This window comes from Pan troglodytes, chromosome X (assembly GCF_028858775.2).
Source record: "Pan troglodytes isolate AG18354 chromosome X, NHGRI_mPanTro3-v2.0_pri, whole genome shotgun sequence".
In the NCBI taxonomy this organism is placed as follows: domain Eukaryota; kingdom Metazoa; phylum Chordata; class Mammalia; order Primates; family Hominidae; genus Pan; species Pan troglodytes.
The window spans coordinates 2266895-2294228 of record NC_072421.2 but is presented as its reverse complement, the minus strand read 5'-3'; the positions used below and the strand labels follow the sequence as shown (position 1 = coordinate 2294228).

The 27334-nt window shown below is 47.7% G+C and overlaps 2 long non-coding RNA genes across 3 annotated transcripts in view; both read right to left on the bottom strand.

Moving 5' to 3' along the window:
• Positions 1 to 27334, bottom strand: part of LOC134809347 (uncharacterized) — a 112419-nt gene that overhangs the window by 16008 nt on the left and 69077 nt on the right. The window contains exons 3-4 of one of the 2 annotated variants that reach the window (XR_010154840.1): positions 26741 to 26987; positions 19324 to 19418 (exon numbers count right to left, since the gene is read on the bottom strand). This is a non-coding gene — a long non-coding RNA (uncharacterized LOC134809347). Of the gene's footprint in view, positions 1 to 3932; positions 4233 to 19323; positions 19419 to 26740; positions 26988 to 27334 lie in introns of those variants that run through there. The other variant, XR_010154841.1, reaches the window with a different exon arrangement.
• Positions 16748 to 18445, bottom strand: LOC129138707 (uncharacterized). The gene is made up of 2 exons (XR_008541997.2): positions 17659 to 18445; positions 16748 to 17565 (listed from the first exon to the last, which is right to left on the bottom strand). It is a non-coding gene; the product is annotated as an uncharacterized LOC129138707 (long non-coding RNA).

The window sequence follows — 27334 nt, the reverse complement described above, 5'->3', positions numbered from 1 at the left end:
GGGAGGGAGGGAGGGAAGGGAGGGAGGGAAGGAAGGGAGGGAGGGAGGGAAGGAAGGGAGGGAGGGAAGGGAAGGAAGGGAGGGAAGAAAGGAAGGGAAGGGAGGGGAGGGAGGGGAGGGAGGGAGGGAAGGGAGGGAAGGAAGGGAGGGAGGGGAGGGAGGGAAGGAAGGGAGGGGAGGGAGGGAGGGAAGGAAGGGAGGGAAGGAGGGAAGGAAGGAAGAAACCTCTGCCTCCTGGGTTCACGCCATTCTCCTGCCTCAGCCTCTCAAGTAGCTGAGACTACAGGCACGCACCACCACATCTGACTAATTTGTTGTTGTTGTTGTATTTTGTTGTATAGATGGGGTTTCCCTGTGTTAGCCAGGATAGTCTGAACCCCCCTTACCTTTTTGTGTTATGAGAAGTGACTTGCTGTAAACTCCCGCCTTTCTCTCATGACTTAGGAAAGATGCATGGCTGCCTTCCTCTTGATCTCCAGAGCAAGGCCAGACCAGACTCTCCAAATCCTTTCTTTTTATTTTCTCCTTAAATTTTTATTTATTTTTCATTTTTTTGAGACGGAGTTATGCTCTTGTTGCCCAGGCCGGAATGCAATAGCGTGATCTTGGTTCACTGCAACCTCTGCCTCCAGGGTTCAAGCAACTCTGTCTCAGCCTCCTGAGTAGCTGGGATTACAGGCATGCTCCACCAGGCCGAGCTAACATTGTAGTTTTAATAGAGACTGGGTTTCACCATATTGGCCAGGCTGGTCTTGAACTCCTGACCTCAGGTGATCCGCCCGCATTGGCCTCCCAAAGTGCTGGGATTGTAAGTGTGAGCCACAGTGCCTGGCCTCCAAATTCCTTCTTTCCTTCGTAAATGTCTAGCTGACCTGTTCATCCCCACAATCAATAGGAATAAAGTGCTTGTGGACCAAACTTGAAGTTTTCTCCTCCCCTACACACCCCCAGCTCCTCTGAATACCCTCGCGTACGTTGGAACGTGGGACAGCCCCTCCTGAAAAATCAACAAACGACAAGGGAAAGTATTTCCTGATCAATTATTCTGACATGCCTCTCCCTATAAATGAAATTTGTTTCTGCCTGAGTCTTTGAGATGCTTACAAATCTTACAGACAAGCAATCTCCCTACTGCAATTGTCTTTTCTTTTATCGTTTTTTTGTTTTTTTGTTTTTGAGGCAGGGTCTCGCTCTGTTGCCCAGGCTAGAGTGCAGTGGCATGACCCCGGCTCACTGCAAACTTCACCTCCCAGGTTCAAGTGATTCTCCAGCCTCAGCCTTTGGAGTAGCTGGGATTTTAGCTGTGTGCTACCATGCCCGGCTATTTCTTTTCTTTTTTTTTTTTTTAAGTAGAGACAAGGTTTCACCATGTTGGCCAGGATGGTCTTGAACTCCTGACCTCAAGTGATCCACCGCAGCCTCCCAAAGTGCTGGGATTCCAGGCATGAGCCACCACACCCAGCCTGTAATTGTCTTTTCAAATCTCTTTCTTATCTAAATCCACATTTGTTTTTATTTGACTCTCCCCAGAAAACCAGCAAACACTCCTTCCTGGCCGCCCATCCACTGAACACCAAAAGAGAAAAATATCCTTGTCTCTCTCTCTGTCTTGCTCTCTCTCTCTGACACACACACACAGATACACAAAGAAACTAGGAGCTAGAAGGAGACCCTCTCAAGTCTAAATGAAATTATTTACAAAAAGCAAAGAGAGAACAGGACCAATTTCACTTCTAGCATCACAACTGCCAACATCAATGGTGTGGAAATGAAGGGTGAGCTCTTTTTTTAATTTCTTTTTTTGAAGGTGGGGTCTCACTGTGTTGTCCAGGCTAGAGTGAGGTGATGCAATCCTAGCTCACTGCAGCCTCAAACACCTAGGCTCAAGGGATTCTCCTACTTCAGCCATCAGAGTAGCTGGGACTACAAGCACACACCACCACACCTGGATAATTTATTTTTATTTTTGTAGAGATGAGTGTCTTGCCATGTTGCCCAGGCTTCCAACGATCCTCCCAGCTTTAAGCAATGCTCCCACCATGGCCTTCCAAGGTGCTGGGACTACAGGCATGAAGCACTGAGCCCAGCCATCCTCTCTCATTTCCAGCAGTCACTGTGGGTCAGCTTATGAAGCAGTGTCTACCCCTTGAATCACCTTATCACAGAACAAACCTAAGAGTCATAGGAAAGGGAGGGCAGGATCCCTTTCTAGCAAATAAAGAGGAACTCAGAGAGATGAAACGACTTGACATCAGAGTGAAGACCTGGAGGAAAGAAAGTGAGCTTGGGGGTCTTGGGTTGACCCTTGGTGGGGGTGGTCTGCAGGGGAGAGGGGAAGCACCCTCAACAGTGAATGTCCCAATGTAAATGCTCCACGTGGAATCCCTGGCTCTGCAAAAGACATCTCCATCCACCAGCCCCACTTTCCATGCTACATTGACATGCTGCTGATGACAAGGTGATGATGACTGGTCACTATGGAAATAATAGAAGCTCACCCAACGGCGAGCAAGAAGAAACAATTTATCCAGGGCTTGCTATACCAAGGGAGGCAGCCACCGTCCCTTGCATTTAGCAAAAATGTAAAAGCAGGAACCCCAGATAGGAGAATCAGGAAGACTGCAGGCATGCCCTAATTAGAGGCTGTCCACATTCTAAAGCTGTAGGAGGCTCATGAGAAGTGGGGCACCCCTGGGATTGGTTAGGATGGTGTCTCTTCAGCTTTCTAATTTTTTTTTTTTTTTTTTTGAGACAGAGTCTCACTCTGTCACCCAGGCTGGAGTGCAGTGGCATGATCTCTGCTCGCTGCAAGCTTCGCCTCCCGGGTTCATGCCATTCTCCTGCCTCAGCCTCCAAAGTAGCTGGGACTACAGGCACCTGCCACCATGCCAGTTTACTTTTTTTGTATTTTTAGTGGAGATGGGGTTTCACCATGTTAGCCAGGATGGTCTTAATCTCCTAACCTCGTGATCTGCCCGCCTCGGCCTCCCAAAGTGCTGGGATTACAGGTGTGAGCCACCACGGCCAGCCATCTAATTTTAAATCAGGGGCAAACATTAGGAAATCTGGTGGTTATGAATCAAATCTTGTTTAGGGCCCATGGTGCCTGAAGATATTGTTTGCCTTCCTGGACTGTTTGCTGGAGATAGTAATCTGACATCCTGCATGTCTGACTTGTACACAGCAGGTGACTTCCTGCGCTGGTTACAGTGAATAAGGGGTTGGTTTTCTTGGCAGGTTGTGGGTCAGAGTTTTATCTATGTAGATGGCCAGACCATTATCTGCTTGTATACTCACTCTCACATGACCATATATACGTATTCATGCTTGTTAAACATGTTTTAAACTTATTTATTTATTTTAAGACAGATTGCATTTATTTATTTATTTATTTTAAGACAGAGTCTCACTCTGTCTCCAAGGCTGGAGTGCAGTGGCGAGATCTCAGCTCACTGCAACCTCCGCCTCCCGGGTTCAAGGGATTCTCCTGCCTCAGCCTCCCGAGTAGCTGGGACTACAGTTGCCCACCACCAGGCTCAGCTAATTTTTGTATTTTTAGTAGAGACAGGGTTTCTCTATGTTGGCCAGGCTGGTCTTGAACTCCTGACCTCAGGTGAGCCGCCTGCCTCGGCCGCCCAAAATGCTGGGATTACAGGCATAAGCTACCATGCCCAGCCACTTAAAACCTTTTTAAATGTTATCTGGGCAATGCATTCACCAATATAGTATCATTGGAAAGGCTGGAATGACAGGATCACTAGAACGAATTATGCCTCTCCACCTCACACCCTGTTTCAACTGTCCTCCATTCTCCTGGGAACCCCTGTTAATAGTTTTTGGTTCATTCTACCTGCCAGTTATCTCAATATTTTAAGGAACACCACTATTTTTTTTCCTAGTAGAATCATAAAATAAAGGGTTGTACCACTTGCCTTTTCCCCCTTAATGATTTGTCCTGGGGGATACTTCTGGGTTGGTTCCTCTTTGATTTTCTGCACAGCCTGTGTTGCATTGTGGACCAGAGCTCATTTCACCTGCGGGAGCATCTGTTTCTTTTTTGACATCTGTGGAGAGGGAATCCACTATTGCCTGGATGCTGGTGGGAGGCCAGGCTTTGCTCCTTGTTAGACAGACCCAAGGAGACAGATACTTGTGTTCGTTGCATTGCCGTGAAGATGTGAAGTGATGATTTATGCCTGACCTCAAAGATGTCTTATCAGGGACCTTCAATTCTGTGGAAAGGATGTAAGAAAACGAAAAAGTTCAGTAGTTATTCATGATGGAAGCAAGAATGCTTCAACAGAGTCTGGGGTCTACAGGTAATTCAACAAAGCTGTGTCCTAAGCAGGCTGTGTATAACTGGGGCATGGCAGGTATACACATGGACTTCTTATCCACCAGCCTTCATGGGGTTCTGCTTATAATTCCCTAATCTTCTCATCCTTTATCTGACCTGCCCGATATCTATTAAATTTCTTCAATCAACTAGAGTCTATTTCTCTTGCTGGCAACCAACAACTGTACATAACCCTTAACCATCAACCTATAAATTGATTCCAACTCATTCCCAATGGTTTGCAAATAAATACCTTTTTGCAGCCAATTCCCTTTACACAGTCTTTGTGCACCTGCGACCTGCAGGCTACACTCCTACACATTGAATTGCTGGTTCATTGGAGGGGTACTTTTTTAATCTCTCCAAATAATGTGTAAATGGGCCATCTAGAGTTGATGTTACCAGTTTCCACCCTTAACAGAGAATCCTTTTGCCCGATACCCTGAAACCTGTCAGTATTGTCCATTTTCTTTGTATGTTTGCCAAATGTATGGACAATTATGGCCTCTTTTTTTTTAATGTTGTATTTCTTTCCTTATCTGGCATGTTGATTATCTTTTCACAAAAGCACTTACCATTTGTAATTATTTGGTACGGTGTACATTGCTGAGGTCAGGTGTATAGGGAAATGCTATTTCTTAGTGAAGGATGAAAAAAAGTTTTTATTTTAAAGAGAAAAAAAAACAGCTGCCATGTGGGAGACCTGAGAAGCCTTCTGAGATGTCAGACATTGGGGGTTTCATTGACAGTTTCAGCCGCTGCTCTGAAACCCACCGGAACACCGGCCACAGAGACCACATGTGCACGGCTGCCCCAACACCCCAGGACTGACTCTGCAGGGATACTGAGGCAGACCCATCCCTGGGAGAAGCAGCAGCAGCACTCCTAACTTTGGATCCAAGATTCCTGGCGGCCGTGCCAACAAGCTACGCAAACAGCATTGCAGCCTTACTTCTCTCTCTCGTCTCCTTCACTTCCTGCGGCATGGTTAGAGCTGCAGCAGTCAGATGTGCAGTGAGATCAGCATTGCGTGGGGTCTGGTCAGAGCTGCAGGATGGTCAAAGCTGAAGGAAGATCAGATGTAGGGTCTGCACAGAGCTGCAGGATGGTTACAGCTGAAGTGTAGTCGGATCTACAGTAGGGTCAGAGCTGTGGCACGATCACACCTGCACTATGGTAAGAGCTGAGATATGGTCAGAGTTGCGGTATGATCACAGCTGCAGTACAGTGAGAGCTGTGCTATGCTCAGAGCTGTGGTATGATTAGAGCTGCAGGATAGCAAGATCTACAGCATAGTGAGAGCTACGGTAGAGTCAGAGCTGTGCTATGGCCAGATCTGTGCTATGGTCACAGTTGCGGTATAGTCAGAGCTGTGCTATGCTGAGAGCTGCCGTACAGTCAGAGCTGCGGTACGATCGGAGGTGTGCTGTGGCAGGAGCTGCAATATGGTCTCAGCTGCAGTATAGTCCAATCTACAGTAAAGTCAGAGCTGGGGTATAGTCAGAGCTGTGCTGTGGTCGGAGCCGTGGTATGGTCAGAGCTGCAGTATGGCGTTTGAGGCTGCAGTGAGCTACGATTGCACCACTGTACTCCAGCCTGAGCAATAGAGCAGGACCCCCTCTCAAAATAATGATAAGATTAATAATAATAGTTCAGTTTTGCAATTTTTTTCTAACAAATGTAAAACAGTACTAATTCATAACGACTCTAACCCATCAGTCTCTCTCCTGTTGCTAGCCAAGTTCAGCTGCCAACTTCAGTGTCCAGCTATGTAGCAAATGCCACCTATACTGAGAGGGCTCAGTAGAGCATGAGGACTTTGAGAGCTTTCTGAGATAAATCAAACCGAAGAGTCACAGCTCTGAGTGTGTATTCAACCACCTAAATTTAATTCAACATAAGCAGATGGTTTGTAAGTGCTATGGTTAGAATATGGTTTGCCCTTACCAAAAGTCATGTTGAGGCTGGGTCCCCAATGTAAGAGTGTTTAGATGAGGCTCTGCCCTCGTGAATGGATTAATCCCTTCATGAATTAATCAATTAATGAGTTATCAAAGGTGTGGGTTAGTTATCAGAAGAGCAGGTCTGTGATCAAAAGCCAGGTTGTTTTTCTTGGAGGCCTGCCCCATCTCAAAACTCTCCAGAGAGAGTCCCCACTAGCAAGAAGGTCCTCACCAGATGCAGCTCCTCATTGTTGGACTTCCCAGCCTCCAGAACTGTCATAAATATATTTCATTACAAATTACCGAGTCTTAAGTATTCGGTCATAGCAACAAAAAACAGACTAAGATAGTGAGTGTTCCAGTATGCCACGGTGAGTTTCATTTTACATCCACTCTGTCATGCTTCTGCTAGATGGCCTGATTTGTCTATAGATGAGTTTCATTTTACATCCATTCTTTCCTGCTTCTGCTAGAGGGTCTGATTTGTCTGAGTTTCATTTTACATCCATTATTTCCTGCTTCTGCTAGAGGGCCTGATTTGCTTATAGGTGAGTTTCATTTTACATCCATTCTTTCATGCTTCTGCTAGATGGCCTGATTTGTCTATAGGTGAGTTTCATTTTACATCTATTCTTTCCTGCTTCTGCTAGAGGGTCTGATTTGTCTATAGGTGAGTTTCATTTTACATCCATTCTTTCCTGCTTCTGCTAGATGGCCTGATTTGTCTATAGGTGAGTTTCATTTTACATCCATTATTTCCTGCTTCTGCTAGAGGGCCTGATTTGTCTATAGGTGAGTTTCATTTTACATCCATTATTTCCTGCTTCTGCTAGAGGGCCTGATTTGCTTATAGGTGAGTTTCATTTTAAATCCATTCTTTCATGCTTCTGCTAGATGGCCTGATTTGTCTATAGGTGAGTTTCATTTTACATCTATTCTTTCCTGCTTCTGCTAGAGGGTCTGATTTGTCTATAGGTGAGTTTCATTTTACATCCATTCTTTCCTGCTTCTGCTAGATGGCCTGATTTGTCTATAGGTGAGTTTCATTTTACATCCATTCTTTCCTGCTTCTGCTAGAGGGCCTGATTTGTCTATAGGTGAGTTTCATTTTACATCCATTCTTTCCTGCTTCTGCTAGAGGGCCTGATTTGCTTATAGGTGAGTTTCATTTTACATCCATTCTTTCATGCTTCTGCTAGATGGCCTGATTTGTCTATAGGTGAGTTTCATTTTACATCTATTCTTTCCTACTTCTGCTAGATGGCCTGATTTGTCTATAGGTGAGTTTCATTTTACATCTATTCTTTCCTGCTTCTGCTAGAGGGTCTGATTTGTCTATAGGTGAGTTTCATTTTACATCTATTCTTTCCCGCTTCTGCTAGAGGGTCTGATTTGTCTATAGATGAGTTTCATTTTACATCCATTCTTTCCTGCTTCTGCTAGAGGGTCTGATTTGTCTGAGTTTCATTTTTACATCCATTCTTTCCTGCTTCTGCTAGATGGCCTGATTTGTCTATAGGTGAGTTTCATTTTACATCCATTCTTTCCTGCTTCTGCTAGATGGCCTGATTTGTCTATAGGTGAGTTTCATTTTACATCCATTCTTTCCTGTTTCTGCTAGAGGGTCTGATTTGTCTATAGGTGAGTTTCATTTTTACATCCATTCTTTCATGCTTCTGCTAGATGGCCTGATTTGTCTATAACCATCAGCTCTTTTAAGATGGCCCTGAATTTTTTTTAGAATTTTAAGGCAATGAATGCCCCTGGGAAGGTTTAAAAACTCACACATCATGTCAAAATCGGTTTCAATCAAATACCAACCCTTTACTTCAGAATTTATCCGAGCTTCTGTTAGAATACAAGCCATCCAGGGAAGGAGGAAGGATGTTAGGTTTTTACCAACAGTGACCTTGGGCAAAGATTTCTTCCCTTTTCAAGTTTCTCCTGAGTTTAGTGGGGATGTGCATGAAGAGTGAGATGATCTCTGTAGAAGATTCTGCCCACTACCACCTTCTTTGCCATAGGAGGATTTTTGTCATCAGTCACTCCCTCTTTTCACTGAATTTACAGCATTCTTTTCAAAATAGTCCTCCAGACCACGGTGTGCTAAGTCCACCCCGGGTAGAAATTCCCTAGCAAGCCACACATATGTCACAAATGCTATGGACGAGAGTGCTCCCAGGTACCTGATTGACAGTATCTGCAAATGGGAAACTTCTGAAATGCCCATCAGCAGCAGAGTGGATAAATAAGTCTCGATGTGTTGACCCAAGAAAATGCTAAACGTCGTTGACAATGAAACAGCTATATTGACACGCCATGACATGGATGAATCTCACAATCATCATCTTAGGCAGAAAAGGCTGAATTATACCCTGAACCCCCAAAATCACCTACTCTATATGATGTATTTGCATGAAGTATGAAAACGTTCAAAACTACCAGCAGCGTTAGAAGACCGTGGTGGCAGCAGGGGGATGGTGACTGTCAGCAGGCGTGTGTGGAGCTCTTCAGGGAGCTGCTAGTGGTGAGTCACCATCTGGATCTCCGTCTGTTTATGGGTAGTTTCATTTGGGGAAATAACCTGGGCACGCTCTTTTGATCTAAGAATGCTTTCCATCTATGCTGTGCATTCATACGTTATAAAAGAGCCCTCCATGCATTCCTTACCTATGAATTTTTTTTTTTTTTTTGAGATGGAGTCTTGCTCTGTTGCCCAGGCTGGAGTGCAGTGGTGCAATCTTAGCTCACTGCAAGCTCTGCCTTCCCCGGTTCACGCCATTCTCCTGTCTCAGCCTCCTGAGTAGCTGGGACTACAGGCTCCCACCACCATGCCCAGCTAATTTTTGTATTTTTAGTAGAGACGGGGTTTCACCGTGTTAGCAAGGATGGTCTCGATCTCCTGACCTCGTGATCCGCCTGCCTCAGCCTCCCAAAGTACTGGGATTACAGGCATGAGCCACCGCACCCGGCCAACCAATGAATCTTAATTCCCTCGTGTGATAAACTAAGGACAAGCACCAGCAAGGAAAAGAGAAGCTTTAGTGCACAATTAAGCGAATTAAAACAGAGACCAGTGTGATCTCCCGAGACAGCGAAGGGTCTCACTGCCAGCCCTGCCAGCAACACTCGCAGACACAGTAATAATGCCTGTGATTTCTTCATGTTTTCCCAAGAAGAAAGCTCACCAAAGCATAGTTACATCCAGTGCCTGTGGTTGGTAGATGCTGCATTCGGTACCGGATCCCCTTGGGAAAAAAACAACAACAACAGATGAACTGGGCTTACAGGCAGCAGAACAAAGACGGATGAAGGATAGAAACTCATTCTTCTCCCTGTTCTTCCCACTTACCCAATGCTTAACGCCAAAGTCTGCTTTCTGAGCTTCTAGTTTCTCTTTTTAAGTCTCAAAAGTAGACTATGTGACTCTTGTGTCATGAGTATGTCTAACTAGTCTTTGGAGTAAAACCAAAACAAATCTAGCATTTCAGTTGATTAATTCTGTATTCTTATGTAGGATATTATTTTAACACAATGTTGGGAATTTCCCTCTTCCCCACCCCAAAATGCTGCAGGACAAGTTATTCCCCAATGTAGGTGGTATGACTACGTTTACACTCGTCACATATTTCAATGTGTTACATTTGCCTGAAATCATAATTAAAACACGATTCGGAACTAAATTTGGGGCTTGCATCTGCTATGACCTTACAATTTGCCTAAGCCCAAATTCTTCCTCGGCAGCACAAAATTGACACTTTTCTGAAACTCAGGTTGTTCCCTGACACGGGAGAACAGCCTGCCTGCTGAAATTAAGGGGTGACACTTGGACTGCAGCCTGGCTGTCTGAGACCTTCAGGAGCAGAGAAGAGAAGCATAGCTGCACGGCAGGGTGAGGCGATGTCAAACAGAGGCACGTTGCTCCCCTGACAAATGCAATGAACCTCCAAATCTGACATTTCCAGAAGGTAAACAAACTTAGCTGAGCTGTCTGCGTTCCCTGGAGCAGCTCTGAAGGTCTTTGCTGCCTGCTTTGAAGATGGTGACTCAGTGCTTCCTACAATGAAATTTATTCCAAGGGCTGCAAAGGCACAGTTGAAAAGCCGACCCTACCATCAGCATCAAAGCTACCTCAGGAAACAACAGGGCTGATGGCACCTCAGCTAGATGTGTGTCTAATTACTATCAAAGAGTCAGAATCAAGATAACCAGGAACCCAGTCCATCCTCACCCTGCTTGCTTCCTGTGGGCAGAAGCCTGGTGATTGATTACAAGCTCTCAGCCACACTGAGTGATGCTGCAAACCCAGAACTGTCATAAACTTTTCCAGGCATGCACAGCTAGTCCTGAAACCCTCTAGGTCTCAGTTTGTGCACTTGTAACTTCAGATAATAATGGCGTAACCATGATGAGAAGGCTGTAAAATTAAACGAGGCAACGCACATAAAGGAAACTCTTGGGATAGCCCCTTAGACACTGCAAGAGCTGGGTAAATGTCAACTATCACTGTTATGATTTTAGTTATTAACAAGAGTAAGCTCTGCCTCCAGTTCCCCAAGATACCCTGAGCTGTAAAATCCAGGAGGCTCCTACATCTGGATGATATGGATGAATCTCACAAACATCATATTGGGCAGAAAAAGCCGAATTATACCTTCAGCCCACAAAAGGAATCAACGACTGAGACTTTTGCTGAACAAAACTGGGGTAGGCAACATTTGGGACTGTCCTTACCACGTCTCAACCTGTATTCCATGGCCTCCCTTTTCCCTAGCTCCTGAAACGTCAGGTCCTGCCACTGGGAACTGTTGCCATGGTGCCCCAACAAAGTCTGCCCCCATGTGGTTGGCCCTAGGAACATTTTTCTTCTACCAGTCATGTCTTCTCAACCTGCCATCAGAAAGTATTCAACACCGGCTGAGTGCGGTGGCCCACACCTGTAATCCCAGCAATTTGGGAGGCCAAGGTGGGAGGATTGCTTGAGGTCAGGAGTTCAAGGCCAGCCTGGGCAACATCACTGTGTTGCTCAGGCTGGAGTGCAGTGGGTGCAATCATGGCTCCCTGTAGCCTCAAACTCCTAGGCTCAAACAATCCTCCTACCTCAGCCTTCAAAGTAGCTGGGACTACAAGTGTGCACCATCACACCTGGCTATTTTTTTTTTTTTTTTTGTACAGATGAAGATCTCACCATTACAATATCAGCCAGCTGTGGTGGCACAGAGCTGTGGTTCCAGCTACTCAGAAGGCTGAGTTGAGGGGATATCTTGAGCCCAGGAGTTCAAGGGGGCTGTGAGCTATGTGATTGCCACTGCGCTTCGGCATGGGCAGCAGAGGAAGACTCTGTCTCAAAGAAAAAACAAAAAGGTATCCATCACTGAGGTCTCAACACCACAAGTATACAAGCATCTTGTTGTGAGCTGATTAATTTGATTCCTCCAAATAAGACCATTTTCAAATCATGTAGTGAGACCTGGATCTCTCCATGAGATACCTTTAACAGGGAATTTTTAGGACGCTCAAGTTTCAGCAGTATTCAGCTCTGATCTTCAACCTTACTAGACTAAAATGTGGTCACCCCTACAGCACAGCCAGGGAACATGTCCTGGAAAATGTCTTCATTGGGTCATTTTCCTTCATCTGTCCACTCTGTGTCTAGACCTCCCTGAACACATTGCTTGGGAAACAAGCAAAATTAAGCTGCTGCCTCTTTATATGAATGCCCTTGTACAAGTGCCAAATAATTTGTTAAGTCCTTGCACCAAGGAATACAAGGTAGAAAATGCTCGTGGAACTAAGGGTCTATATTATTAGCTAGTGTTTTTTGCACAAAGCAGCGTTTTCATTCTATTAACACACAGCTGGGCCAGGCGCGGTGGCTCACGCCTGTAATCCCAGCACTTTGGGAGGCCGAGGCGGGTGGATCATGAGGTCAGGAGATCGAGACCATCCTGGCTAACATGGTGAAACCCTGTCTCTACTAAAAATACAAAAAATTAGCCGGGCATGGTGGCAGGCGCCTGTAGTCCCAGCTACTCGGGAGGCTGAGACAGGAGAATGGCATGAACCCGGGAGGCAGAGCTTGCAGTGAGCCGAGATTGCACCACTGCACTCCAGCCTGGGCAACAGAGCGAGACTCCATCTCAAAAAAACAAAACAAAACAAAACAGAATAAAAACACACAGCTGAACAAAGTAATTCGAAGAAAAGTAAATCGTCAATATGTGTATTAGTCAGGACAGACCAGGTGATGCTGGTATAACAAACAACCCCAGAATCTCAGCAGCTAACATCACCAAAGTCTGTTTCTCACCCATACTACCTGCTCACCAATGGGGGCTTCACTATTTGTCATCTTAAGACTAGGACCCAGGGGGATAAAGCAGCCCCGTTCTGGAATACTTCCAGTCTCAGGGAGGGAGAGAGAGAACAAAAGATGTTCTCCAAATAGGAACGCTTTTACACTGTTGAGTAGTTCAACCATTGTGGAAGACAGTGGGGCAATTCTTCAAGGATCTAGAACCAGAAATGCCATTTGACCCAGCAATCCCATTACTGCGCAAATACCCAAAGTATTGTAAATCATTCTGCCATAAAGACACATGCACACGTATGTTTACTGCAGCACTATTTACAATAGCAAAAACATGGAACCAACCCAAATGCCCATCAATGATAGACTGGATAAAGAAAATGTGACAGATATATACTATGAATTACTATGCAGCCATAAAAAAGAATGAGTTCATGTCCTTTGCAAGGACATGGATGAAGCTGGAAGCCATCATTCTCAGCAAACTAACACAGAAACAGAAAACCAAACACCACATGTTCTCACTCATAAGTGGGGGTTGAACAATGAGATCACATCGACACAGGGAGGGGAACATCATACACCGGGGCCTGTCAGGGGGTTGAGGGTGAGGGGAGGGAGAACATTAGGACAAATACCTAACGCACGTGGGGCTTAAAACCTAGATGATGGGTTGATAGGTGCAGCAAACCATCATGGCACATGTATACCAGTGTAACAAACCTGCACGTTCTGCAGATGTATCCCAGAACTTAAAGTAAAATAAATATTTTCAAAAAATTATGTTCTCCAAGGGCAACCACGACCCAGGCTTCTGAGAGGAAGTGACACACCTCACTTCTGCTCAAATTCGCAGTCCTTGGTGGTGTCTGAATTTAGTGGCATGGAAAAGTGTGATTCTCTGAAGCCAGGGGCACCTATATTTGTAAGCGATGGAAAAATTCTACTGTAAGAAGAAAATAAAAAATGGTTCGTACTTTACTACTCACCTGTATTCTGCTAACAGGAGGGGAAAAGTTGAAGCTTTTGAGATACATCACCAGAAAAAAAAAAAAAAAAAAAGCCAACAGAAAATAATACGTTCTTGATCCAGAAATTTCAAAGGCAGTTTTCTGCCAAGAGAGGGCTATGAAAATGCATCACTGGCTTTTATGGGGTTTGCAGGAATAAAAACATTCCCTTCTGTATATGACACAAAATCAAAGGTAATCGACGTGTTTCTAAGAAATTCCCCGTTTTACTTCTGTAACAAAAAAGAACAATAATAGCTAAGCTGAACAGATGTCAGTAGAACCTATTTTCCCAAGCTAACGACAAAACATCCCTCCTCAAAATCCCAGCCACTACAGACTGTTAAAGCTGCATATCTTAATGCTCTTATATTTAAGATGTCAGGAGGATGTGAATTTTTAATTAAACCAGTCTCGTGAAAAGGCCTCACACATTATATATGGTTGGTTGCAAAATGGATCTTCGCACAAAGACAAGTGCTTGGGAACGATGTGTTTCATTTAGGAGATTGTAGTATACCTGCTGATCTAATTTGCACTCTGAATCTTCCTTCCAGTAGAAATCTTCCAATAGAAATAGGGTTTTCAGGAGTATATTACTTGGCTAAAGCCTCCATAACAAATGACCACAGACTGGGTGACTTAAACAATATATACTTATTTCCCACAGTCCCGGAGGCTAGAAATCTGAGATCAAGGTGTGGGCAGGGCTGGTTCCTCCTGAGGCCTCTCTCCTGGGTTGGAGACACGGTCTTCTCCCTGTGTTCTCACAGGGTCGTCCCTCTCTGTGCGTCTGAATCTTCATCTCCTCTGCTTATGGGATGTCTTAGTCCATTTCAGGCTGCTAGCACACAATACCATAGACTTAGTGGCTTATAAACAACAGACATTGATTCTCCCAAGTCTTGGAGGCTGGAAGTCCCAGATCCAGGTGAGGGCAGGGCTGGTTCCTCCTGAGGCCTCTCTCCTGGGCTTGGAGACACCGTCTTCTCCCTGTGTCCTCACAGGGTCATCCCTGTGTGTGTGTCTGTGTCCTCGTCTCTTCTTCTTATGGGATGTCTTAGTCCATTTCAGGCTGCTATCACAGAATATCATAGACTCGGTGGCTTATAAACAACAGACATTGATTCTCCCACAGTCCTGGAGGCTGGAAGTCTGAGATCCAGGTGTGGGCAGGGCTGGTTCCTCCTGAGGCCTCTCTCCTGGGCTTGGAGACACCGTCTTCTCCCTGTGTCCTCACAGGGTCATCCCTGTGTGTGTGTCTGTGTCCTCGTCTCTTCTTCTTATGGGATGTCTTAGTCCATTTCAGGCTGCTATCACAGAATATCATAGACTCGGTGGCTTATAAACAACAGACATTGATTCTCCCACAGTCCTGGAGGCTGGAAGTCTGAGATCCAGGTGTGGGCAGGGCTAGTTCCCCCTGAGGCCTCTCTCCTGGGCTTGGAGACACCGTCTTCTCCCTGTGTCTTCACAGGATCATCCCTCTGTGTGTGTCTGTGTCATCCCCTTTTCTTGTAAAGATACCATACCTATAGGAGCAGGGCTCACCCTAATAACCTCATTGTGCCTTAATCACCTCTTTAAAGACCCCATCTCCAAACACAGTCACAGTCTGAAGTCCTGGGGATCAAGACTTCCATGTATAAAATTGGAGACGGACACAATTTGGCCCATAACAGGCAATTAGCAACCCCAGGAGCCCAGAATAAGAGCTGTTGCTCCAGGAAACCTGTAAAACTCATCCGACATGTCTCTGCTCCTACAGTCTCAGTTTTGTCGGTCAGTCACCCCTCCAGCCCCGATCTCTCCCCCAGTGTCTGGTGTCTTTAGGAAGAGTTAACACAGGGCCCAAGTGTGAGCACTTGTTTCCGAAGAGTCTGTTGTCTGGAATATTTATGTGGTCAGAAGGGAGAAGTGATTTTTACAAGAGAGAAAGACAAGCCATCCCCGAGGTTTGGAGGTTTGGAAGGATTGATGTGAAATGCCTGGTAGACTTTCAATCATGTCATTTCCAAGCACACCTCCCAAATCTCCAAATGAGCATATGTGTCAGGCTTTTGAGGAGTATATTAGTTGGCTAAGGCCGCCATTACAAAGGACCACAGACCAGGTCGTTTAAACAATAGGTATTTATTTCCCAGAGTCCTGGAGGCTGGAAGTCTGAGATCAAGGCATTGCAGGGCTGCTTCCTCCTACAGCCTCTCTCCTTGGCTTGTAGATGCCATCTTCTCCCTGAGAACTCACAGGGTCTTCCATCTGTGTGTGTCTGTGTCCTCCTCTCCTCATTTCAGTCCTACATGAAAAGGTAGCTATGTGTATGGGCCCCTGTCTTAGTCCGTTTTATGTTGCTAGAAAGGAACACCTGAGACTGGGTATTTTATAAAGAAAAGTAGTTCATTTGGCTCACAGTTCTGTAGGCTGTACAAGAAGCTTAGCACCAGCATCTTCTTCTCAAGAAGGCTCTTGAGGACCTCAAGGAGCTTCCACTCATGATGGAAGGCAGAGGGGAGCCAGTGTGTAGAGATCACACGGAGACACAGGAAGAAAGAGAGACGGGTTGGAGGTGCCAGACTCTTCTGACAAGCATTTCTTGAGGGAATTGATAGAGAACTCACTCAGCCCTGAGGGAGGGCATTAATCTATTCAGGAGGGAACCACCCCCAGGACCCAAACATCTCCCACTACCCCCACCTCCAACACTGGAGATCAAATTTCAACATGACATTTGGTGGGAACAAATAACCCATATCCAAACTACGGTAACTCCCAAAGGTTAGCAGTTTCACGGATACATATTGAACTTTTTCCCAAAGCCGTTGCCTTCCTTGAACATCAGCTGAGCAAAGGGTAATCCCCCAAATTCACAAGATCAACATAGCTCTTGGTCAGTCTCTGATAAAACAGAATTATCTCCTCTGTGATGAATTACTGGCTCTGTACAGATAATTTCACCCCAAAATATGGCTCCTTTGCAAAACGAATATTTTAAATTAAAAACCCTTAAAGATTAAAAGACCTCGGAAGGGACTTTTCCCCACTGACATAAAAACCAGAGACATCCACCAAGTAAAACACTTTTTTTTTTCCGTTCTGTATTAGTCTGTTCTCACGCTGCTAATGAAGACATATCCAAGACTAGGTAATGTATAAAGGAAACAGGTTTAATGGACTCACAGTTCCACATGGCTGGGGAAGACTCACAATCATGGCGGAAGGCAAAGGAGGAGAAAAAGCACATCTTCCATGGCGGCAGGCAAGAGGGCATGTGCAGCGGAACCTGGCTTTATAAAACCATCAGATCCTGTGAGACTTAATCACTATCATAAGAACAACACAGGAAGCACCTGCCCCCCATCATTCAATGACCTCCCACAGGGTCCCTCCCTGAACATGTGGGGATTATTACAATTCACTTTCCCTCCCTCCCTGGGATCTTCTTCTTGACCACAGGAAAGAAGGTTAAGATGTAAGCCCGCTCAAACAGACTTTTTTACAAAGTAATGACTGGTCTCCAAGGAGTATTTAATTTCCAAAGAGAACCATTAATAAGTCAATCTCTGTTTCCTCCCCGTATTCATTCTCCCAAGTATCCATTCAATCTTCCTAGTCATCACTTATTACCGCTCAACAGAATTACCTACATTCCCATGTCCCCTTCTCGCCACCTGAAAGGAGGTTACAGAAGTATTTTGCCCCCATTGGGATATTGGGTATACACTCTGTGATTCTCGTCATGCTCACAGTTTAAAAAAAAAAAAAATTGTATGTCTTTTCTCTGATTAATCTTCCTCATGATGAGTTGATTTTCAGTAAGTACCACCAGGGCAAAGGACAAGATTTCCCTTGGGAAGCCAAAATATCTGCTAGGCGACAAACTGTCAGGGAAGGAAGTGTGTGCTGAGAGCAAGCATCCGTTTTGTTCACCGTGCATCTTCCAGATGGCCAAGGGCAGCTCTGAAAATACTTGTGAAGAAAAGAACACAACAATGAAGCTGGGATAGAGAGGCACCTGCCTGGAAACTTAATAAGCATGATGTTTGTTGGGTGTTTCCTTACCATGGTGGGCTAGATAGGGTACTGAAAACAGTATGTTCATGCCGTAATCCCTGGAACGTAGCGTCAGAGGCGTTGGAAGCAGGGTGAATGAATCTTGAATACAGAGCTGGGTAAAATGAGGCTGAGATCGACTGGGGCTGCATTTCCCAGGAGGTTAGGCATTATAAGTCACAGGATGAGATAGGAGGTCAGCACAAGATACAGGTCATAAAGACCCTGCTGATAAAACAGGTTGTAGTAAAGAAGCCGGACAAATCCCACCAAATCCAAGACGGCAAAGAGAGCAACCTCTGGTCATCCTCACTGCTCTTTATACACTAATTATAATGTGTTAGCATGCTCAAAAACACTCCCACCAGTGCCAGGACAGTTTACAAATGCCATGGCCATGACTCAAAGTTACCCTGTATGGTCTAAAAGGGGGAGGAACCCTTCACTCTGGGAAATCTCCTCCACTCTACAGAAAAACTCATCAATAATCCACCTTGTTTAGCATATCATCAGGAAACAACCACAAAAATCACCAACCAGCAGCCCTCAGGGCTGCTCTGCGATGGAGTAGCTATTCTTTATTTCTTTACTTTTTCTTTTTTGAGATGGAGATTCACTCTTGTTGCCCAGGCTGGAGTGCAGTGGCGCCATCTCGGCTCACTGCAACCTCCACCTCCTGGATTCAAGCAATTCTCCTGCCTCAGCCTCCCAAGTAGCTGGGATTGCAGGCATGGGCCACCACACCCGGCTGATTTTGTATTTTTAATAGAGACAGGGTTTCACCATGTTGGTCAGGCTGGTCTCGAACTCTTGGCCTCAAGTGATCTACCCGCCTTGCCCTCCCAAAGTGTTAGGATTACAGGCATGAGCCACTGTGCCCAGCCTATTCCTTTACTTTCTTAAGAAACTTGCTTTCACTCTAGTCTAGGGACTTGACCCAAATTCTTTCTGGCCTGAGGTCCAAGAACCCTCTCTTGGGGTCTGCAGAGGGACCCCCTTTTTTTTTTTCTTTTTCTTCTTTTTTGAGACGGAATCTCGTTCTGTCACCCAAGGCTGGAGTGCAGTGGTGCGATCTCGGCTCACTGCAAGCTCCGCCTCCTGGGTTCACACCATTCTCCTGCCTCAGCCTCCGGAGTAGCTGGGACCACAGGTGCCCACCACCACGCCCGGCTAATTTTTTGTATTTTTAGTAGAGACGGGGTTTCACCGTGTTATCCAGGATGGTATCGATGTCCTGACCTTGTGATCCGCCCGCCTCGGCCTCCCATAGTGCTGGGATGACAGGCGTGAACCACTGCACCTGACCCGAGAGGGAGCCCTTTTAGTAACACTAGGATTGTGACCTACAGGACCAGGACATATGCCTCCCCTGATAACCCAATCCTAGGGTAGCCCTGTGCAGTTTCAGGACCAATTTTCCTTCCAACAAGCTCTCAATGCTCTTCTCCACAGGCACATCAAGCTCCTGTGCCACTCCAATCAAAGCAGACGCAGACTGTCCCCCGGAGGGCATCTGGCACGGGCAAAGATTCTCTGATGTCTCTTCAGATGTTTGCATAAGGATTTGCTTATGCAACTGAGAAAAGAGGAGAATCCTGTTTCTTCCTTAGGTTCAATGACAGGAAGAGTGGGAGTTTGCTTGTGTGGAGATAAGCTCTGTGCTCTTGAGCTCACCTTGTAGGAGAAGGAATATGCCAGGAAGATCCACAGATGCTCTCTTACCCCTCCTTTTCTTTCCAGGCTGGAAGTCCCTTCCAAGAACAGCGAGACTGCAATTCATAACCGTAAAGCAGGAACGTAAGGTGGGTTTGCATGTTAACAGCACGAATCAACACTAACCGGAGAAATTACGGGAGAAATGATGGGATGGTGCGTCCTGAGAAACGAAGGTACTTTGGGTTGAGTGAGCTGGTGAGTGAACACGAGGTGAACGGTGGATGTCGCTTTTTCGTTATCATCGGAAACATCTGATTGATCACAACAAGCTTTTCTTTTTTTTTTTTTTTTTTTTTCTTTTTTTTTTTTTGAGACTGAGTCTCCCTCTGTCACCAGGCTGGAGTACAATGGCATGATCTCGGCTCACTGCAACCTCCACCTGCTGGGTTCAAGCGATTCTCCTGCCTCAGCCTCCCGAGTAGCTGGGACTACAGGCGCCCACCAGCATGCCCAGCTAATTTTTTGGTATTTTTTGTAGAGACGGGGTTTCACCATGTTGGTCAGGCTGGTCTTGAACTCCTGACCTCGTGATCCGCCCCCCCACCCCCGCCCCCCCCCGCCCGGCCTCCCAAAATGCTGGGACTACAGGCGAGAGCCACCGTGCCTGGCCACAGAAAGCTTTTCTAAATTACATTTATGTGAGCTTCCCTGCAGGTCACTGTGATACATGAAGGGAACCCTAAAGGGTAAATATTTTTGTCTTTTCTTTTCCTTGTGATTTTTCTCCACTGGGAGACAGGAGTCAATACAAACACCAAAGGGCTATGTCGTCTATTTCATTAGGATAAAATAAGTTACCTGGCATTCTGCCAAGAGCTTTGGAGAAGGAAAGTTAACTACACAGCATTAACTGTGTCCCTAGGGGGTCAAGGATATGTGGTCAAAAAAAAAATAAAATGCACAGGTCGGCCCGGCGCGGTGGCTCACGCCTGTAATCCCAGCACTTTGGGAGGCCAAGCAAGGTAGGCGGATCACCTGAGGTCCAAGGTTTGAGACCAGCCTGGCCAACATGGTGAAACTTGGTCTTTACCAAAAATACAAAAATTAGCCGGGCATGGTGACGCTTGCCTGTAGTTCCAGCTGATCATCAGGCTGAGGCAGGAGAATCACTTGAACCCAGGAGGCAGAGGTTGCAGCAAGCCAAGATCGTGCCACTGCACTATTACAGCCGGGGCGACAGAGCAAAACTCCAAAATCACACGCACACACACAAAATTTAAAGAATAGGCTGGGTGCAGGGGCTCATACCTGTAATCCCAGCACATTGGGAGGCCAAGGCAGGCAGATCACCTGAGGTCAGGAGTTCGAGACCAGCCTGGCCAACATGGTGAAACTTGGTCTTTACTAAAAATACAAAAATTAGCCGGGCATGGTGACGCATGCCTGTAGTTCCAGCTGATCAGCAGGCTGAGGCAGGAGAATCGCTTGAACCCAGGAGGCAGAGGTTGCAGTGAGCCAAGATCGTGCCACTGCACTATTCCAGCCTGGGTGACAGAGCAAGACTCCAACTCACACACACACACAAGAAAAATTTAAAGAATAGGCCAGATGCAGTGGCTCATGCCTGTAATCCCAGCACTTTGGGAGGCCGAGGCATGCAGATCACCTGAGGTCCAGAGTTCGAGACCAGTCTGGCCAACATGGTGAAACTCTGTCTTTACTAAAAATACAAAAATTAGCCAGGCATGGTGACGTATGCCTGTAGTTCCAGCTAATCAGGAGGCTGAGGCAGGAGAATCGCTTGAACCCAGGAGACGGAGGTCGCAATGACCGAAGATCATACCACTGAACTACTCCAGCCTGGGCGACAGAGTGAGACTCCAACTCTCACACACAGACACACACACAATTTAAAGAATAGGCCAAGTGCAGTGGCTCATGCCCATAATCCCAGCAGTTTCAGAGGCCAAGGAGGGTGGATGACTTGAGCCCAGGAGTTCGAGACCAGCCTGGGCAAGATAGTAAGACCCCTGTCTCTACAGAAAATATAAAAATTACCTAGGCATGGTGGTGCACACTTGTGGTCCCAGCTACTTGGGAGGCTGAGACAGGATGATCACTTGGGCCCAGGAGGTGGAAACGGCAGTGAGCCAAGATCGCACCACTGCATTTCAGCCTGGGCCACAGAGATCCTGACACACACACACACACACACACACACACACACACACACACACAAACCCACATTAAAAAATACAATTCTGGCCAGGCACGGGGGCTCACACCTGTAATCCCAGCACTTTGGGAGGCCAAGGCAGGCGGATTACCTGAGGTCAGGAGTTTGAGACCAGCCTGGCCAAGATGGTGAAACCCCCTCTCTACTAAAAATACAAAAATTAGCCAGGCGAGGTGGTGCGTGCCTGTAACCCCAGTGGCTGGGCATGGTGGCTCCTGCCTGTAATCCCAGCACTTTGGGAGGCCAATCACTTTGGAGGGGGCGGATCACAAGTTCAGGAGTTCGAGACCAGCTTGGCCAATATGGTGAAACCCCATCTCTACTAAAAATACAAAAATTAGCCAGGAGAGGTGGGGCGTGCCTGTAATCCCAGCTATTTGGGAGGCTGAGGCAGAAGAATCACTTGAACCCAGGACACGGAGGTTGCAGTGAGCCGAGATCGTGCCACTGCACTCCAGCCTAGGCAACAAAGAGAGACTCCATCTCAAAAAAAAAAAAATACACTTCTCACGTTTCCAATGGACTGAATGGGTCCCCTGTTGGCCAAGGGGTTCTCAAAACAACCTGAGAAGCTAGTTCAGGCCATGACAGGAAATGGGGGTTGGACCTGCCTCCCTTGGAAGTTTAGGCACCACTGACCAGCATTAACATTTAAAACAGAGAGTTTAAGATGGACCAGACTTTTTGTGCAATGAGATCCTGAACTCCGATTTGACTCTGGTAGAGCGTTACATGACAGATAGCAGGCCCTGAAGGAATCAAAGTATTTGACCCCAATGGTCCTGCAAAGCCATCTCTTCTGTAGAGATGTACAAGGTCCTTTCTGGAGATTCTGACACCTCTTAACACCCAATAGGACGTGTTCACCATCCATTCCCTCTGTAGCCTGCTATCCGGAGGCTTCATCTACATAACAAAAACCTTGGCTTCTGCAGCCCCCTTTATCTAAACCCAAGCATTTCTGTCCAGCGATTTCAAACTTTTCAGGCGGAGCTTGACCCTTTCAACCAATTGCCAATCAAGAAGTCATTTCTTTTTTTTTTTTTTTTTTTGGAGACAGAGTCTAGCTCTGTCACCGAGGCTGGAGTGCAGTGGTGCAATCTTGGCTCACTGCAACCTCCACCTCCCAGGTTCAAGTGATTCTCATGCCTCAGCCTCCAAAGTAACTGGGATTACAAGCATGTACCACCATACCCAGCTAATTTTTTTTTTTGCATTTTTAGTAGAGACAGAGTTTTGCTATGTTGTCCAGGCTGGTCTCAAACTGCTGGCCTCAACTGATCCACCTGACTTGGCCTCCCAAAGTGCTGGGATTACAGGTGTGAACCACCATTCCTGGCCTAAGAAATCTTTAAATTCACCTATGACCTGGAAGCCTGCCCCCTCTTTTTGAGCTAAACCAATGTGTCCCTTCCATGTGCTGATTCATGTGTTTGCCTGTAACTTCTGTCTCCCTAAAAGGTATAAAACTAAGCTGTAGGCTGGGCACAGTGGCTCACACCTGTAATCCCAGCACTTTGGGTGGCTGAGGCGGGCGGATCACAAGGTCAAGAGATTGAGACCATCCTGGCTAACACAGTGAAACCCCGTCTCTACTAAAAATGCAAAAATTAGCCAGGTGAGCTGGCGGGCACCTGTAGTCCCAGCTACTCAGGAGGCTGAGGCAGAAGAATGGTGTGAACCCAGAAGGCGGGGCTTGCAGTGACCCAAGATCGCACCACTGCACTCCAGCATGGGTGACAGAGCAGGACTCCATCTCAAAAAACAAACAAACAAACAAACAAAAACAAAAACAAAAAAACAAACTAAGCTGTAACCCAACCACGTTGGGCCCATGTTCTCAGAACCTTCTAAGGCTGTGTCATGGACCATGGTCCTTAATCAATGTAGAGGTTTATTTTGCCAAGGTTAAGACCTGTCTCAGAGGCCTTTTGGTTTGCAAATACATGCAAGTTATACATCTGTTTAAATCTAAAATGGTGAGATGTCTTGAAGTGAGGGCTTATGGGTCATAGGTAGATTCAAAGATGTTTCTGATTTGTAATTGGTTAAGGAAGGGAAGACTTATTTAGAAATCTGGGGTCAGCAGAACTAAAATGTTAACTGGCTTGTGGGGTGACTCTCTGCAGGACCCTCAGGAAGAAATTTATTTATTTTTTTTGAGATGGAGTCTCACCCTGTCGCCCAGGCTAGAGTGCAGTGGCACGATCTCGGCTCACTGCAAGCTCCACCTCCCGGGTTCATGCCATTCTCCCACCTCAACCTCCCCAGTAGCGGGAACTACAGGCGCCTGCCACCACGCCTGGCTAATTTTTTTGTATTTTTGGTAGAGACGGGGTTTCACCGTGTTAGCCAGGATGGTCTCGATCTCCTGACCTCGTGATCCACCTGCCTCGGCCTCCGAAAGTGCTGGGATGACAGACGTGAGCCACCGCGCCCGGCCTCAGGAAGAAATTTAGAACAAAGAGTGATGGCCAAAGCTCAGAGTTCCCACCCCTCTTTATCTTGGGTCTAAGTGCCACCCCCAATTCTTGTGCCTGTTTTTCCCAGCTCCGTGGGGGCCCCAAGTTCAGAGTCAGGTTTACGAGGGATGCTTCAACCTTCTGCTGTAGGAGAAACTGTAGACCCAGACACGGAGCCTGGAGGTTCAGCCCGCGTCCTGGTCACCAAGTTTTGTCCTCAATCTTTCTATAAACCATGGCTCTGAGGTGGAGCAGAGACCCTTCTTTTTAGGGGCTTGCAGAACTCACGTGTGAAAATAAAGGAAAATCTTGAGTTTCTACATGGAAAATTCCAGGTATCTAGCTAGCCTCAGATATAAAGAAGTAACTTGATAAACAAGAAGGTAATAGGCCAGGCAGGGTGGCTCATGCCTGTAATCCCAGCACTTTGGGAGGTTGAGATGGAAGGATCACTGCAGGCCACGAGTTTGAGACCAGCCTGGGCAACATAGGGAAACTATGTCTCTACAAAAATTTAAAAAATTTAGCCAGGCATGGTGGCTCATGTCTACGGTCCCAGCTACTTGAGAGGCTGAGGTGGGAGGATTGCTTGAGCCCAGGAGTTTGAGGCTGCAGTTAGCTATGATTGTACCCACTGCACTCCAGCCTGGGTGACATAGCAAGACCTTCTCTGAAAAAGAGGAGTGGGGAGGAGGGAGGAGGAGGAGAAAGAGGAGGAGGAGGAGAAAGAGGAGGAGGAGGAGAAAGAGGAGGAGGAGGAGAAAGAGGAGGAGGAGGAGAAAGAGGAGGAGGGAGAAAGATGACACAGGAGGAGGGGGAGGGGGAGGAGGAGGGGGGAGGGAGGAGGGGGGAGGGAGGAGGAGGAGGGAGGAGGAGGAGGGAGGAGGAGGAGGGGGAGGAGGAGGGAGGAGGAGGGAGGGAGGAGGGAGGAGGAGGACGGAGGAGGGAGGAGGGGGAGGAGGGAGGAGGGGGAGGAGGGGGAGGAGGGAGGAGGGGGAGGAGGGGAGGAGGGGGGGAGGAGGGGGGGGAGGAGGGAGGGAGGAGGGGGAGGAGGGAGGGGGGAGGAGGGGGGAGGGGAGGAGGGAGGGAGGAGGGGGAGGAGGGGGGAGGGGGAGGGGAGGAGGGGGAGGAGGAGGAGGGGGGAGGGGGAGGAGGGGGGAGGGGGAGGAGGGGGGAGGGAGGAGGGGGAGGAGGGGGAGGAGGGGGAGGGGGAGGAGGGGGGAGGGGGGAGGGGGGAGGGGGGAGGGGGGGAGGAGGGGAGGGGGAGGGGGGAGGAGGGGAGGGGGAGGGGGGAGGAGGGGAGGAGGAGGAGGAGGGAGGGAGGAGGGGGAGGAGGGGGGAGGGGAGGAGGGAGGGAGGAGGGGGAGGAGAGGAGGGGGGAGGGGAGGAGGGGGAGGGGGAGGGGGGAGGGGGAGGAGGGGGGAGGAGGGGGAGGAGGGGAGGAGGGGAGGAGGGGGGGAGGAGGGGAGGAGGAGGAGGGAGGGAGGAGGGGGAGGAGGGGGGAGGGGAGGAGGGAGGGAGGAGGGGGAGGAGAGGAGGGGGGAGGGGAGGAGGGGGAGGGGGAGGGGGAGGAGGGGGGAGGAGGGGGAGGAGGGGAGGAGGGGAGGAGGGGGGGAGGAGGGGAGGAGGGGAGGAGGGGGGGAGGGGGGGAGGAGGGGAGGGGGAGGGGGAGGGGGGAGGAGGGGAGGAGGGGAGGAGGAGGAGGGGGGAGAAGGAGGGAAGGAGGGGGAGAAGGGGGGGGAGAAGGAGGGGGAGAAGGAGGGGGAGAAGGAGGGAGAGAAGGAGGGAGAAGTGGAGGGAGAAGAGAAGGGGGAGGAGGAGGAGCAGAGAGGAAGAGAAGAAGGAGGGGAAAGAAGGAGGAGGAGAAGAAGAAAGAGGAGAAAACCAAACCACAGCATGCCCTGAGAAGGCAGAGTATTCCATGAAGCTCCGAAGAAGTTAGCAAATGCTGCCTGAGAACGGATGTGCTCTCTCGGTTTTAACGGCTCCAGTATTAACTCCGTCAGGAAAGACAGAGCTCGGAGAAAGTTAAGTGTGACCTTATTCAGATGTGAAGAATTAGGCCAGGGGCAGTGGCTCACCCCTATACTCCTAGCAGTTTGGGAGGCCGAGGCGGGCGGATCACCTGAGGTCATGAGTTCGAGACCAGCCTGACCAACATGGTGAAACCCTGTCTCTACTAAAAATACAAAAATTACCTGGGTGTGGTGGCAGGTGCCTGTAATCCCAGCTACTCGGGAGGCTGAGGCAGGACAATCGCTTGAACCCAGGAGGCAGAGGTTGCAGTGAGCCGAGATCTCACCATTACACTCCAGCCTGGGCAACAAGAGTGAAACTCCATCTCAAAAAAAAAAAAAAAAGAAAAAGAAAAAAAGGCATGAAAAACTAGTGTTATCAGGATCACACACTTCCCGAGTGGTGATAACAGGCAGACCCTGCAGAGAAGTTGCCAAGCCTCATCCTACTCACCCACCGCTCATCTCCAGCCTGAGAAGCTCAAGATTTAAGTCTCCAGTCCGAGGACTCAGAAGAAAACATGGCAAGAAATGATCTGGCTGCAGAAGGTCCCTGTCCGAGACTTCAAATACCGATCCTGGAGAATATGCTTCAGGTCTTGAAGCACCCGCTTCTCTTCAATTCTACTTTCTGAGCATTTGGTGCAACAAGATGTCCAGGTTTGGCTTTTGCAAAAGACGCATTTGCCACAACCAGAGATTCGTAACCGCAGCACGCTCACCTTGCTGTTCCCTGAGGATGTCTCAGATGAGGCAACGGGTCGGTGGGTGGTTTGCTGGATCACGTGCAAACCCAGGCAAAGAGGATCTGCTATTGCAGACTTCATTTCTGCAGCCTTGGAAAGCCGTCTCAGGCTGGGCGCGGTGGCTCACGCCTGTAATCCCAGCACTTTGGGGGGCTGAGGCGGGTGGATCACGAGGTCAGAAGTTCAAGACCAGACTGGTCAACATGGTGAAACCCCATCTCTACTAAAAATACAAAAAAAAAAAAAAAAAAAATTAGCCGGGTGTGGTAGTGGGCGCCTGTAATCCCAGCTACTCCGGAGGCTGAGGGCAGGAGAATCGCTTGAACCCAGGAGACGGAGGTTGCAGTGAGCCAAGATGGCCACTGCACTCCAGCCTGGGCGACAAAGCAAGACTCTGTCTCAAAAATAAATAAATAAATAAAGGAAAGCCGTCTCAAATCTGCCTCTCGGAGGCTCACAGACAGACGCAAGCCCGTTTGTCTGCTATGAACACTGACAGTTTGTCTTAACAGTCCAGACCCATCTACTTCACCCGTCCTTCAGAACCATGTCATCTCTGTCACTTAACTT